This window comes from Chrysemys picta, unplaced genomic scaffold (genome assembly GCF_011386835.1).
Source record: "Chrysemys picta bellii isolate R12L10 unplaced genomic scaffold, ASM1138683v2 scaf266, whole genome shotgun sequence".
Lineage (NCBI taxonomy): Eukaryota > Metazoa > Chordata > Testudines > Emydidae > Chrysemys > Chrysemys picta.
In genome coordinates, this window is record NW_027052973.1 from 19,251 (window position 1) to 35,864 (window position 16,614).

The 16,614-nt window shown below is 42.4% G+C and overlaps 1 long non-coding RNA gene across 1 annotated transcript in view; it reads right to left on the reverse strand.

Annotated features, from left to right (window-relative positions):
• Positions 1-16,614, reverse strand: part of LOC135978445 (uncharacterized) — a 40,182-nt gene continuing 23,568 nt past the window's right edge. The window contains exon 2 of the long non-coding RNA XR_010595817.1: positions 1-317. This is a non-coding gene — a long non-coding RNA (uncharacterized LOC135978445). The remainder of the gene's footprint in view (positions 318-16,614) is intronic.

Genomic DNA, 16,614 nt, shown 5'->3' on the forward strand with positions numbered 1-16,614 from the left:
TTTTTGTTTTCATTAGAGTTTATTCTGTTTCAGAAACCCATCCACTGTAAGGCTGAGCAAATGTGCTCATTATTTCATTTAAAAACCCACCAAAATACACGTGAGCACACGCATACAGAACTCGAGAAACAATCTTCATTTTGTTTGGGAGTCCATAGGAATTGGCTAGTTGACCAGACATAGTAAAATCAGGGATGCACAGTGTTGTCCAAGCTCTGGAATGAGGGAATCTTAGACCAACACAAACAGAAAACCCACCTCTTGGTGTAGCTGTAAAGTTGTCAGTCACAGGATAGCTTAGATCAGATTTCCAGAGTCTGAAACAAAACAAATACCTCAGTTGGTTACAGCTACTAAAGGAAAAGGCTCTTCGATGTTAAACGGTCATTTAGTCCAGTTGAAGATTATAAGGAGATTCAGAGGCCTTGTGAGGCAGCTACTGTATTCTGGTGCAAAGTAAAGCACATCTAGAAGGGGCATAGCCAGCTATAACGGGAGGAACATATGAGCATAGGGTGACCCAGTTGTGGTGTGAAGCCTGTGTTGTAGCTCCGAGGACACCACCCTTCCTGGTTGCCAATGTAGAGGGGGTGGCCAGGGCTTTTCTGGGCTTCATCCGCTTGGACTGTTGGCAGCCAGTCAAGTCAGAGCAGCTCTGCCTTCTGCTGCACTGACTTATGCCAGGGAACTGCAGATCTAGGATTGGGGGAGCAGAGGTGGTTTCAAGCCACCTTTGCACATCTTTCCTCCCTTCTGAATTGCTGTGTGTACTCCTCACCCAAAGCTGAGGACCTGGGCCAAACTGTCTTTTGGGTGGGTTAGCAAGACACCTGTTGAAAGAGAATCTTACCCCTTATTTATGCTCTCACTGAATAAGACATTTGTGACTCCATATTTAAGAAAAATGCCAGCAATTAAAATATGAGTCAACTAAGTAAATTAACAACTGTATTACAGCAGCCTCTAGCGTCAAACAGAGATCAGGCCCCATTGTGCTAGGCACTGTACAGACAAACGGTGATAGACCCTGCCAAGAAGGGCTCTATTAAGCAAAGGGTGAAAGAGGAAACATAGGTGAAGTGACCTGCAGGACTCTAGAGGAGCCATCCAGTATCCTGTCCACTGGAGCACACTGCCTCTCCGAACTAATTTTTCAGGCACTATTTAGAAATACTGGTCAGTGTTTCATTTTCTCTGTGCAACGTCCAGAGCTATTTCTAGGGTGACCAGATGTCCCAATGTCATAGGGACAGTCCCAATATTTGGGTCTTTTTCTTATATAGACACCTATTGCCCCCCACCCCCGTCCCGATTTTTCACACTTGCTATCTGGTCACCCTAGCTATTTCCCTCTCAGTAGGGTGGCCATTTTCCCTGGCTAGGGCCTGATTTCATAATGGACCATAGGACTGAAAGAATTAGCTCTGAAGATACTGGAAGCCAAAGTTTAAGGCAAGTCCTTACAAAATTATATTTTATTGCTGGTCTAATCATTGTTAAATTCATAATAATGGGTTAAGCACTAAATGTATGGTAACATTTGAGCAACAAAGAAATCGCTTTCCTCACTGTTAGCAATATGAGCGGCTTTGTGTAAAAACTGCATGAAACCTGGCTAATAAAAAGGGCTAGATCATCCCTTCCCACCCTAAATCCCATCCTTTCACAGATATCCCACCATACTAACCCTTCCACTCCTGAGAGAGACCACAGGCCTTGCCTCAGACATCCCCAGGAAACCTGACCCCACAAGAGTTCCACCCCCACCTCTCACCCTGGCATTCTGGCTCCATCGTGCTACAATATGGGGGACTCTCCCAGGTCCTGGTCCCCCTCAGATCTCCCAAAGGAAAATCCTGCAAAAAGGAAATACTGCCCCAGGTTATGTCCTCCCACCCCCACTCCAGGGACTCTCTCTGAGCATTTTCCCTGCCTCCACCCACCCCTCCCCTTGGCCCGCTCACTTTCCACCCTCCTCTCCCTGCACAGGCTGTGTGGGGTCTGGAGAGGGGAAAGGAGGTACTGGGAAGGTAAGCTAAGCCTCTCCCTTCCACATGGTGGAGAGAAGACCTATGTGCAGAAGGTCCCTGTCACAGGGCATTCCCTACCTCAGTGCCCCCTCCCCTGGGTTTTCTGCCTCTCCCAGGGATTCATGTGGCTCTGTCCTCCAGCTGGGTCACTTTCAGAGTTCAATCTCCTTTCAGGGTCACACAAGTTCTTCCACCCTGCTTGGGCTTCCCTTCAGCCCTTCCGATGAACTGAGCTCCCAGCTTTCAGTCTCTCTGCTCCGGGATACAGCACTGAGTTCCAGTCACTTCATGAACCCAGCTTGCTTCCTGCGGTTTCTCTTTCAACCCTTTTATGAGGTCCAGGTGTTTCAGGCTGCCACCTGACCCCAATTAGTGCTGCCCCTTTAGGATGGGAGGCTGCTAATTATGGCACAGGCAGGGCTGATTGAATGTGGCTGGTTAGCCACAGGCCATTAAAGGGGCAGGCCACCCTGTTACAGTCCTCCTATGGCTAGATCAAGCCCAAGCCCAAGCCCAAGGTACTGGTTTAGCAAAGCTAGTAATGAGAGCACTAAGTAAGAAGTACCAAAGGCCAGCAAATGAAGAAAATGTGGATAAAATGGCAGACCTGACTGATCGCTCTACTGACAGCTGACTCACTTCAGGGAACTCCACGAGCAAATAAAATAACGTATTCACAAACGGCAACTCAATGCGACAAGACCTACAGATGGTGGTTCTTATTGCGCATCACAGAGAAGTTCTACAGAATATCTTTAAGGAAGGAACATTGCCAAGGGTTTAAATGACAGGGACTGGGAGTAAGGACTCCCAAGTGCTCTTCCTGGCTCGACAACTAACCTATTGTGTGACCTAGAGGAAGTCATTTAAACTCTCTCTTTCCTACTTCCCTTGCCCCCGCAATGTAAAATGCACACAGTAATCCCTACCACCCTGCATGGATATAATGAGGCTTAATTCATGATATTAAGTGCTTTGCAGTTCTTGGAAGGAAAGCAGCTACTATACATACAAGCAACGTATTAAATATTATTTATGCACTGTGTTTCATTGCACTGCCTAAGTTTCCTTTCCAGCTTTAATCCAAGAAAAGCAGGTGGCATGGCAGGAATGCTTACAGCTGCCCTGAACCACTGCACTGCTATCCAGATGACTAACCACTGCCAGAGAGTACCAGTGGCAAAAATGTCTTTGTTATTTAGTCATCGCAACTGAACAAAAACATATTAAAATCTTCATTGCTACGCACAGAAGGGGGGAGGGATAGACAAGATGACAAATAGTAATAGGAATTCCAACTCTTTAAAGTTATTACATCGCACAATACTCCCATGAGGTAGGGATTATTAGATCTCCATTTTATAGAGGGCCTGATCCAAAGACCACTGGAGTTAATGGGAGTCTTCCCATTGATTTCAATGGGCTTTGGATCAGGGTCATACTGAGTGACAGGCAGGATATGTGACTGGCCTAAGTCACAGCAAGTCAGCGAAGAGAACCCAGGAGTCCTGGCTCTCAGTCTCCTGCTTTAATCATTAGACAACACACTGAAAAGAAAAACAGATCGGTTTCATGTGTCAATTATACAGACAGTACTTGTGAGAGGATGTAAAGTTAGAGGCGTAATCAAGAGGAGGGAAAAACCCGCTGATCTGCTTTCTCCCTCCTCTCTGTACCAGCAAATGAAGAGTCATTCCCTAAAATATCTCAGTTGGGAGGGACCCTATTATCATTGGTTAACTCCATATGTCTGAGAAGAAAATCATCTCTAATCCTGTCAGACTCGCTAAATGAGATTTGTCTTCAACAGCCGTACTGGCCCCACCCTAAAATGCAGTGCCGTGTACTAAAGATTTGAAGTTCTTTATGAAGGCTGTTTCTTGCCCTAAAATAGTCAGTAACAGCCAGTGAAAAAATGCTGCCTGTTAACAACTTGCCTCTAACCTTCCTTTCCTGGGCAAGACAGATGAGAAATGGGCAACAAACCCCGTCCAGTAGTCCCTGACCTCTGCCAGTATCTCAGGCCTCTCCCCAGTCAGGATTCAGACAAGGAACTGGTAATTGGTTTGATATCTTGCGCTTTATCAGACACAGAGGCAGCTAACACAGAGACATGACTGAAGAGGCTCCAACAAATATGAATGTATTGCATCTTAAAGGCACAGTCCACAACGTTTACTCATTGACAAGGACAAATGTCCAGGCTAGTATTGCTGGATCTGCAAGAAGTTTGACACCCTCGGTCCTGAGATGTTGCTGAGAGGGTGAGGACCATAGAATTCATGGAATTTTGGTGGTTCCTATGTACTCAAGTTATGAGCACAGTATAAAAAGAGACAGGCACCTGTCTGCCTACCTTCTTCATTCACAGTAACGAAATGCCCTAATTTCTTTTACCACCTCAAGGGCTTTAAGAATCACAGGCCTTGCTCATCGGCTTTTGGTGCACACCCAGTGCAAATTTAGGAAACGACTCCTAATAAACAGGGCCACACCAATGTCTCTGACTCAGAGCAAAACAATTAGTGATTCTGTGTGTTGGCATTTTTCCCCCCCACACATGGTGACTAATAAAATTAGAGGTGTTTTTAAAAGGACACACCTATACTGAATTCTGACCCTCCTTCCCTTAAATCAAATTGGGCAATGCTATCATTTTTGCGTGAACTACATGGGAGAGAGGTTAGAATGACGGCTCTGGTCGCTGAAGTCTTCCATCTAACCAGCATGGGCAACAACAGTGCAAGATTCCCTCAACAAGGTCCATCGGTGGGCCTCAGTCAGGCACTGAAGGTGATACCTCGTCATTCTCCATGCCCTTTTCCTCACTGCAGAGACTGATAAACACAGGTACCAATCTGTGACAAATGTAGAGATAAGATCAGCAATGTGATCCGCTGCAACCAGACTGAGACCACCACCCATTTCACAGAGAGACTGCATCTGCATCTTGCTAGCTGTGGAAATGTCCAAGACTACTTTGTCCTCAGTCAAACAACAAAGTGGAATGAGGAAAGAATGTACTCAAAAGGCCCTTTCCCAGAAAATACACAAGGCTAATTCACAAGGTTCATGTCTGACCAAAGTTCATGTCTGAAGCCCATTGTGATAGCCAGGCACACACAGTGTTCTATGTGGAAATACAATAAATGCATCTTCTGTTACTTTTTCAAACCAGAATTTCCTTGGGAGCACAACTTTATCTCTGTTTGGGGGAAGGATATTCTCAACTATCTCAATACTTTCATTAGCCTCTCTGAGTCCCTCAAACTTTTACAGGTTGTAAAGAATGTTACAAGACAATTTGGATTGTCCACGCATAAGGAACAATCTGTAACAGCATAGCTCTGAGGTGAAGGAACTGAGTAACATGACAGATATTTGGAGCATTTTCCCTGAAGTGCAAAACAGATTAGACACCCAACATTATATTGTTAATAAGAGCTCAGAGTTTGGTTTCCTGTATGCTATACTGAAAATTTACTTCCCAAACATTAATCTCTCAGTTTTAGGGAAAGGAATTCACCTGATCAGTAAGTTTTCACACAGTAAGTTGTCAGTAAGAAAGCCCTACTGCCTCTTTCTGTTTAAAACCTTCTCTGATTTCCAGATTACTCTTTTAAAAATTCTCCTGCGTGATCAGTGTTGCCCTAATTCTGCTTTCATTAAAGTCCACGGTAAAACTCCCACTGACGATAATCGGAGCAGAGTTAGGCCAACGCTAAGCCCTTTTGGAAATCTCACCCTACATAAACATTCTGAGCCTGTTTCTGTTCTTATTTGCATGGAATGTGCTCCCTTGTAACTCTCCCTATTTTAATGGCATTACTCGGGGTTTACACTGGTGAAATTAAGATCAGCATCAGGTCCTCTAAATCTATTACTTGTCTATACAATTTTCAAGTCATATTTGCATCTTCATTGTTTTGGTGAACAGAAGAAAGTTTGTGCCAAACACAGGTTTGATTTTAGCACATCAGAAAAAAAGCTATTGACAATGTTTTATACATCAACTCCTTCCATTTGTAGTTTTCTTTATTCTTTTTCTAAGGCCTGGTCTACACTGGGGAGTGGAGAGGGGAAATCGATATAAGATATGCAACTTCAGCTACGAGAATAGCGTAGCTGAAGTCGACGTATCTTAGATCGACTTAGAATCACTTACTTCGCATCCTCGCGGCGCGGGATCGACGGCTGCCGCACCCGTCGACTTTGCTTCCTCCTCTCGCCAAGCTGGAGTTCAGCAGTCGACGGGAGAGCGATCGGGGATCGATTTATCACATCTACACTACACACGACCAATCAATCCCCGATTGGTCGATCGCTACCCGCCAATCCAGTGGGTAGTGTAGACATACCCTAATATTCCCCTTCTAGAGGGTTCAATTTTCTATTTAATTGTTCTAAGAATAAGGCCACTGATACAATACATATCTATTTACAAATGCAGATATTATTTATTATTTGTATTACTGTAACCATAGGCACCGACTCCGTAGGTGCTCCGGGGATGGAGCACCCACAGCGGTCCCACTGATCAGCTCCTCCCCCCCCCCCCCCCCCCCGAGCCCTCTGGCCTGCCGGTGGCCCCACCAATCAGTGCCGCTCCCTCCCTCCCAGCACCTCCCGCCCACCGCAGATCAGCTCTTTAGTGGCGTGCAAGAGGCACTGCGAGCTAAGGGGAGGAGCGAGGATGGGGCGCGCTCGGGGGGGGGGGAAACAGGGGCAGGAAGAGGCGGAACAGGAGCCTTGGAGGAAGGGATGGAGTGGGGGGGCCTGGGGCGGAGCAGGGGTCAAGTACCCCCAGGGAAAGTGGAATGTCAGTACATATGACTATAACATCTAGGAGCCCTAGTTATGAACCAGGACCCAATGATGCTATTAAACTGTGATGTGCAACTTCCAATGATGAGACTTACAGAACTCACTGAAACCTATTTTCTCTTTCACAAGATAAAATATTAAAGGTGAGGAGTCCAGTTAGTAGAAATCTGCATAGCTCCAGTGAAGTCCAGGAGGCAAGCTACACAATTTAAGCCAGCTGTGGATCTGACCCATATGTTTACCTCAATGCATCATGCAATGAAACAGGTTGTTCTTAGTTCTGGAGTAATGAAAAGGATGTTTGAAATGTATCTTTGGTTTCTTTTTGCAAAAACTGAATTCTTGGAGTGTGTCAAAAATAATTATTTGAGATTCCTTATAGTTACTCACAAGGCCCGATCCAGCACTCTTAAAATCAGTGGCAGTTTTGCTATTGACTGCAAAGGGAACCATGCCTCTTAAAGGATATACACCATCAAGCAATTAAATGAATGAAGTATCATTTGGAAAAGTGCACGCAGTATGTAACAGTGACACTTTCCAACTCAATAGATCTGCTCCCTGTATGAACTGAAGGTGCTAACTACTGACTACAGTGAGAAAAAATAAGTTTTTACTCCTGTTCTACCTTACATGGTGACAGGTTTCAGAGTGATAGCCGTGTTAGTCTGTATCAGCAAAAACAACGAGGAGTCCTTGTGGCACCTTAGAGACCAGCAAATTTATTTGAGAATAAGCTTTCGTGGGCTAGAACCCACTTCATCAGATGCATGGAGTGGAAAATACAGTAGCAGGTATAAATACACAGCACATGAAAGGATGGGAGTTGCCTTACCAAGTGGGAGGTCAGTCTAACGAGACAATTCAATTAACAGTAGGATACCAAGGGAGGAAAAATCACTTTTGTAATGGTAATGAGAGTGGCCCATTTCAAACAGTTGACAAGAAGGTGTAAGTAACAGTAGGGGGAAATTAGTTTGGGGGAAATTAGGTTTAGGTTTTGTAATGACCCAACCACTCCCAGTCTTGATTCAGGCCTAATTTGATGGTGTCCAGTTTGCAAATTAATTCCAGTTCTGCAGTTTCACATTGGAGTCTGTTTTTGAAGTTTTGTTGTTGAAGAATTGCCACTTTAGGTCTGTTATTGAGTGACCAGGGAGATTACAAAATCTAAACCTAATTTTCCCCATACTAATGTCCCTCTACTCCTACTCATTATCCCCATTTATAGATGGTTAGCTGAGGCATAGAGAGACGAAGGCCCAGAACTAGGCACCTAACCCCAATGAAATCAATAGGTATTAGACACCTAAATACCTTTGAGGAGCTGAACATAAGTGACTTCCCCCAGGTCACACAGGATGTCTATGTTCCAGGGTAGTGCCCTAACTGGACCATCCTTCCTCCTCTACAGAAGAAAGAGAGCTACTTGTGAGTGTGCTGGATGCTATTTGGATACTCAAAGGAGACAAACTGATTCTGGCCTTACAGAAGATCTAAGCAAAAATGAAGTTAGGAGGGAAGTGAAAATCCAACCCTTACTTTGTTTCACATTAAAGGGCAACATTGCTATCTCAACAGGAATTACAATTACTTGCTTTGCTCTCAAAAAATCCCCTAACACTGATAGAACATTCCCTTCAAGCTGCAATTTCCCATTGTCTCCCCAGCTTGGCTGGCAGCAGTACAGAACCCCATGCCCTGCAAGGAGAGAAGCCCTACATTTTACATCCTTCTCAGGCAGAGAGTTACCTCACTTGCTTAATTTGGATATAGCTAAAGCACTCACAATCCTTTTAAGAACTCAAAAATGCTCGATTCATCTGAGACCCTTGGTAAGGGATGTTTTTCCACAGGGCTTTGCTTCTCCTTTCTCCCCCCTGCCGTGTGCAACATGCTGTGGAACAAAGCACCCCAGATAGGGATACAATGGTGCATTACAATAGGAAATCCTCTGTCTGGAGTGAGCACAAGTCCCTGAAGTGTTTTGGGGATTTCTCACACCCTAAAGACACTAATGTAGGAAACAGACAAGCTCTTTCTTACATATTGGAAGTCCAGATCTTCCTCCTATTCAATATTTCCCCAATGGCTGTGACAAAATTCTTAAAAATAATAATACTGCGCCTTTCTTGCTGAGAGGATCACTCTGCCTCTCATCCATCTGGTTTGAACCTTATACCATCAGTCCTTCAGATCTCTAGCAATCATAACCTATATCCCAGTGACCGCTGAATCAAATGGAATTTTGCTCCAGAGTTCAGCAAACTGATGTTAAAGGCACTTATTAAAAAAAAATCCACAAAAGAGCTGCACGACCTTTCAAGGTCGGTAACCCTGGCCCCAATTAAGGGCCTAATGGTTGAGAAAAAAAAATGTTACCAACGACCTTAAGCCGTTTCCTTTAGGCAATTGCCAAATTATGGAACTGTATCAAGCAAAACTAGACTAAAGCAACCCAGAAACAAAGGAAGAGCCAAATGACTCCATTTTTAAGGATGAGGTCCAATTAGAGGTTTCCAAACTGGAGATCCATTGCTTTCTATAAAGTTTCTAAATGCCACAAATGTGAAGGATTAGTTTGGGAAATGCTTTCTTCTTAATGAAATTATTCAAGTTAGCTTCTGGTCACATTACAAGCGTAAAAGACTCCAAGGGGGTGTCTCTCTTCAAAATAGGTGAATAGGAATCTCAACCACCATGACAAACATTGCCTTTCTAGACATTCCCGAACTTTAAGTGCATTTTGAACCATGCATCATACAACAGGAACATACAGCATGCTAAATAGGACATTTGCCAATGGAAACCACACAGTTTTTCCACAGTCAACGTGTATTCTAAACAAAGGAAATCCGGGGTACCTCTTGGCAAATACTGACTTTTTAACAGTGCCTGGATTAAATCATCGGCCTGTGCAGTCCAATATCATGCTGCCGGCAGTAACCAAGAGTTAATTTGTCCTCTGAAAGTGAACCCAGCACCCATTCACGCACAGAAATGCACCCAGCCAATTGTGTATGCTATAACTGGAAGGAAAAACTCTTCCTGGCCCTTGTGAATGACCTTGTTGCCTAGGTTAGAGCTGCAAAATCAGGTCCTGAAACATTACCAATCCTGAATCCCTGTGTAGGACTAGACTCTCAGCGGATGTGAACTGGTGAAGCTCCATGCCTTCCATGGTGTTATGCTGATTTACACCAGCTGAGAATTTAGTCTCTAATCTCTAGGAGCTGGCAAAACAGCACTATACTACTTCTGCCCCAATCAATGTATTTTTTCAGTCAGCCCTCATTTAAGTATTGTACTCAGGGCAGGCACCAGCGGAGGAAGCACGTGCCTGGGGCGGCACATGCTAAGGGGCGGCATTCCATCCATTCTTGGGATGGCACAGTCTGGGTGGCTTTTTTTTTTTTTTTTCCTTTGGCAGTCCGAGCCGCTTTTTTTTTTTGTTGCTTGGGGTGGCAAAAATGGTAGAGCCAGCCCTGATTGTATTGCATTAAACAGGATGGCTTCCCACTAGCGAGACAGGTTTTTGGATTTGAGATTTTTTCTGTTCTGGGCTAATAAAGATAAAAGGAAATGAATATATTCTAGGCCATAAGCTTTTTTGGAGCACTGTCTGACTTGATATATCGGCTTTGTACAATGGAGAACACATTGTCGGTGATCTGCAAATAATTAATGGTGCATGATTTTCTCTTAACAGATGACATACATCTTTAGAATTATTTTTTTGTAAATAAATTATCCTGGCAAATTTGCAATGTACAATTAACAAATTGGAAGCATTTTGCCCTTCAGCCGACATAATTAAAAATAGATTTAAAACAAATGCAAACACTACATGTTAGTAAATGGGAGGCATAAATGTATCGTCAATTGTGCATTGCAATCAAAATATCTGATTGTCCTGTTCAGTGGTAGCCTGACCTGAAAACTCTAAGGCATGATGCTCTGTTCATGATGAAGTTGTAAATGAGATACTCCTGGAGACATTTTCCTTTCAGGTCAAAACTGAGCTCAGTGTAGAGATCTGGAAGATCATCTCAATGTATCTGTGTGAATATAGTAGACACTTGCTTCTAGGTAGGCATGGAAGGATTCAATTTTTATTCATAAATGTCAGTAAGCATTGATTTCACTATACACACACACACACACACACACACAAATCTACACAAAAATATTTCCAACCCATAATAACTGAAATTTGTAGATAGGTAAATACAAAAAATTCTGCTTGAGAACTTATTCAAGTCTCATCTTATTGTGTATAAAATGTGTCATAATGCTGGTAGTAAACAATGACCGTCAATTTCTCCCACCCAATTTCATGCAACTGTGAAAATTAAAATAAATATCTTTAAAAATGATTACATATAAACATCAATGATAGTTGTCAAAATTATGAAAACATAAAAAATAGTATTCTTCCAAGCCTACTCAACATTTTTATATATCTATACTTAAGTATTCAATGACCTCTCCTCTCCTTTTACACCATTAAAAATTAAAACTCAAATCTCTCTCCAAGTGTTAGTCTTAAAAAATTGCTTCCAGACTCACAAAGCAAAACATATTCTTTTACCTAACAAATGAAATTTACACGCACAAATATTGAAATATTACAATTCTGCATTTAGGGGTGTGTGTATGTATATATAAAAATCATTAAAACCTACTAAAAAGCTACAAAAACTACATTAAAACATTATTAAGGTTGCAAAGTCAAGCACTCAAAAGTTAGGAAATGCCTTCTGCGTATGCATTATGATAGTCTTTAATTGCACAATCACATAATATTTTTTCCACAGGGCCCCTGCCTCATTCAGTGCACAGAATGGACCTGTTCTGGGGATGAATCAGGGCTGTGTATTGAAGGAGACTGTTGTCTGCAGGACACCTGCCTCATTTGTTGCAGATGTTGCAGGTGTTTACCTATTGTAGATCCAGGGGAAACAGCAGGCCCAAGCCTGCTCATAACTAAAGGCCCTCCCCCTTAGCTGGGGAGAGGCTCCAGTGATTCCGGGTTGCAAGGTATAAAGTAAACGAGGAAGGGGATTGCAGGAAGAAGAAGGATGGTCAAGGCAATAGGAATGCTGCCCTTGAGAACCAGTTTCTATCCCTGCCTGTGTCACCGAGTTCCTACATGATGCTGGGCAAGTCACTTAAACCAAACTTTTCACAGGTAGTCACTTGAGACCCTGTGATCTGATTTACAGATGTACTCATTACTAAGTCAAAGGGGACGGTGCTTGAACATATAAAGTGCTAGCTGATGCTAAGAATTCTGAAAAACCAGGTCCTGGGCATCTCAAATTAGGCACCCAAAATTATGTACTTTTAACCTTAATCTCTCTGACTCAGATTGCTCTCTGTGAAATGGGGATAATACCACCCCCTCACCTCACAGGGGTGTTGTAAAAATAAATTCATTCATATTTGTGAAGCACTTGGATTCTATAATATCAGTGCCATAGAAAAGCCTATGCAGAAATGAGTAATTCAGTCTTCACAGCAGGGTTTGAATAGTGAGCAATAAATAAATCACACACCACACAACAAAGGAGAAAACAAAATATAGTATAGCTCAGTGATTCTCAAACTTTTGTACTGGTGACCCCTTTCACATAGCAAGCCTCTGAGTGCAACCCCCCTTATAAATTAAAAACGTGTTTTAATATATTTAACACCATTATAAATGCTGGATGCAAAGTGGGGTCTGGGGTGGGGGCTGACTGCTCGTGACCCCCCATGTAAAACCCCTGAGGGGTCCCGACCCCCTGTTTGAGAACCTCTGGTATAGCTGCTCACTAAGTGAGCGCTGTCCATTCTGTGCGCTGAATGAAGTCAGGGTCCTGTGGAAAAAACAGCATGTGCTCACGTAATTAAAGACTGTATCATAATACACACACAGGGATTGAATTAAGGTTGCACAGGCAACTATAATTCTGGCAGTTCCTAACTTTTGAGTGTTTGACTTTGTAACCTTAAAAATGTTCTTTTAATGTAGGTTGTGGGTGTGTAATATATTATACAGACACCGCAGAGGTCCGTGGATTAAGGATCCATGTATAACATTTTGCACAATAATATGACAGAGGAGGCACTGTCCCTGTCATTAGTGCTGACTGGTTACCCAAGCTATTTCGCTGCCATCCTGAAGCCTATGTGGAAGGTGATGTGACTGAGTTCATTAGTAAAATGGAAGCGTAATTTTTAATTAACTGTTTTAATAAGAGAATCCATTTTTTATCTGAAAAAAACTGTTCATGATGTTCAATGGCTAAAAGGATCACGAATGAAACGGAATGGTGTGACAGATACAGCCTATTACAAATACTGCAGAGGGTTAGAGTCAAGTTGGGGTGTTCGGAATGCATAATTAGGCCTTCAGGGTGTACACACCCAATAACCACTCACATACAACAAAAAGGCAAACTAGTTCAAATCTGGTTATGAAATCATTTGAAAGCTGATTTATTAGATATTAATAAATTAATTAATAATAATGTGCAGGCAACTGCCAATCCATTTTTTAAAAATACCTCATTCAGAAATAATATTTGAAAGACGATACAATACAGAGAACAAGGAAGGATACACTTTTTGTTAAAGGGGCGTCAATCAATCCGTGACATAATGGGTGGTCTTGAATGGACCCTCCCGGTAGTACTCTCTCCTCAGGATTCAAAATATTGTTTTATGGCTACAGGTATGAAGACTTTGCTTTGGTGTATTTGGAAATGACAAATTTACGAGTTAATTCTTCCTACTTTTTAAAGGTGACATTTTCAAAGGCACCTGGGGAGTCCAGCATGGAACTGCCACTGTATTTTAATGAGACAAGGTGAATAATTGTAATGAGAGTTAGGCACCTATATTAGGTGCTTTTGAAAATGTTACCCTAAAGTCCTAAGCTAACTACTGAAACAATTATCCATCTTATGAGTAAAACAAATTCGGCCCGAACCCTGCAAACCTTTAGTCATGAAAGAAGTCCTTGCTCACACCAGCAATCCCTTTGGCTTCAATGAGGCATATCGTATAAAGGCTTGCAAGACTGAGGCCTCAGTTCCTAACAAAGAAAAATGGAGTGTTGCATACAAATTATGGAATACAGCATTTTACTTGCAATGGTACATAACACTTCCAGTTTCTTGTACAGGCCATGCAGAATAATCTCTTTGGAAGTATAGCTTTTAATGGGTTTGGGGTGAAAGAGCTTAGAAGCAGCATGTGTAACTGCAATATTAACAAAATTAGACTATAATTACAGAAGATTTATTGATTCAGGACACAGGTCTTCTGACAGGGCAAATGGCACTCACCCAAGAGGGCAGAGGGACGAAAGATGCACGCAGGCTGAGGCAATTTGAAGTGATTACATAACAGCAGCCATGTCAAAGAGCACAGGGTTTATGGGAAAGCTATAAATTGTTCAATTTTTAACCCTTTCCCTCTCCAATTACGAACTGATTAAATAAATGGGAGGAGCATTACTTGATCAAGCTGTGCTAAAGCTATTTTTAAAATAAAACAACTTGGAAATTTTAAGCATCCATAACCAAGTATTCTGGAACTACCATGTAGGTTACTCGACATTGTCGCAATCATAATACTCCTAGTCCCACTGAAACATAACAGACACGTCTAGAGTGTGAAAATGATCTCGATCTAGTTCCTCAGCTGATGTAAATCAGTATTGCACTGTGCTGATTTACCCCAGCTGAGCATTTGGCCCCTTAATTCTACTTTTAAACACAGGCTGATAGAATAGATTTCTATTTTAAAATCCCGTACGCTGGATAACTCTGAGGTTTTGATCTTCTGTGGTGGTTTTGGGTGGGTCAACATCTCTCTCAGAAGGCCAAATCATGTCTACATTGCACATAGTTGCTTATAGCTTCCAGTGCACACTGAATCAAGCAAATGTGAAGCGTGTCACTGTCCTGCTTATGTTGACACCATGTAAATCAGGAAACATTTTGTTCATCTCATTAAAAGTTTGATGCCCCTTATCTATCATGGGATCTACTATAATTGTAGGTTTCAGCAAGTAACAGTAGTGAAAAAACACCAGCAAGATTATTATTAACATAATGCCATGGGGGATGGAACAAAAAGAGAAGGAAGGTTCTATTGTTTATTTCAATGCAAAGTCCATACTCAAAGTTGTAATCTTCTTCACCAAGTACAGATACATATCTGAGCACTACCGATGACTTAAGTCTACAAGTTGGAGGGACCTAAACTGAGGCATCTAAAGAACTGTAATAGGCACCTAAACTCTCATTTGGGTGTCCAAATAATCTGTTAGGTGCCAAAAATAGCTATTTAGGACCCTAAATATTGATACAGACACTTACATTTATGCACCCAAACCTGAAAATTTAGCTCTACATTGTTTTGAGGCTGAAACTTTGATACATGTAACTGGGTCAGCTGTTCACCTTCACTGACCTGTAAGCCAAGATGAACTGCTCTAGAAATAGGGCTTGGCAATATGACTGCTGCATGAAACTTTATTTTAATGATATTGCAATGTGACTGTACCCTCAACTTTATCAACTATCTTTCCTATCTTACAATTAGCTTACAAGCAACTAAGCAAATCATCATGCAGATGCAGAGACCAAATGGCAGCACTTCGTATTGGTAATGACTGGGCCCTACTGTGAATTGTAGATGATCTACCATGGGTTGGATGGATTGAGATATGAAAGTGAGTGTCATGGAGGCAGAGAGCCACAAACCAGTCTTGAGTATGAGAACATATGGTGGAAAACATTACCATTCTGAATCACAAAACTGGATCAGACAAGGCTCCCCTTTCTTCTTTGGAATAAGGAGATCTCAAGAACATAAAACGTCCACTGAATTCCAAAAAGGTACCTCTCCTAGGGCTCCTAGAGGAATCAGAGAAGCCACTTTTAGTTTATTTTCATCAGAAGGGTCCCTGAAGAGGTATAGGTAGGAGGCAAGGATCAAACTGGATGGAATAGTCCTACGAGACAACTTTCAGCACTTCTTTTACTGCAGACCAAGCCTGATGGAAGAAAGCAAGCCAATATCCAAAAGATAGGATTTGGGGATTGCTTGTCTAATAGGTGTCAAACCTGCAGTCTGAAAAGCAGATGAAAGTTAACCAGAAACTCAGAAAGATGGTTTCCTCCAAGAGAAGCTCTACTTCTTTCCAGGTGGGTATGCAGAAAACCATTGCTAAGGGTATGCAGGTGTCTTCTGTATAGATTGCCCTTGGTATTTAAAAGCTTGCAATTTAGGGTAGAGATGTAGATACCCAATGAGCAAAGTGTAGCCCTGGTGCCTTTTAAGAAATGTAACGTCATCTGTATGTGCACACAAGGGTCCGTGCTCTTAAAGGGTTAGTCCTCAACTGTATTTTGCTGCTCCCAAGGGATTCCAGAGGTCTGTAACCATGATTCTCTGCACATAAGTCTCCACCATGATCAGGGATCTATGGCTGCCTGTACAGATACTTTTGCCGCAAGCTGGCCTTCAGCAATGATGGCTTTTAACTCTGGATTCCTGAAGTTCAGCCAAGAAGGGGATACAGTTATCTGATTTAGGATAGGGTATTTTGTAAATAAGGCTTAATAACTGATGACCAAGTTGAGTGTTGCTGACAAATAAGCCTCTCTTTCAATGACAGCTAATTTCTTTGGGTGCTTGCACACTGGTCTTGTCCTGTACTGCAGAGACCTCTAAAGAATCCAGTGTTGGACAGATGCTCCAA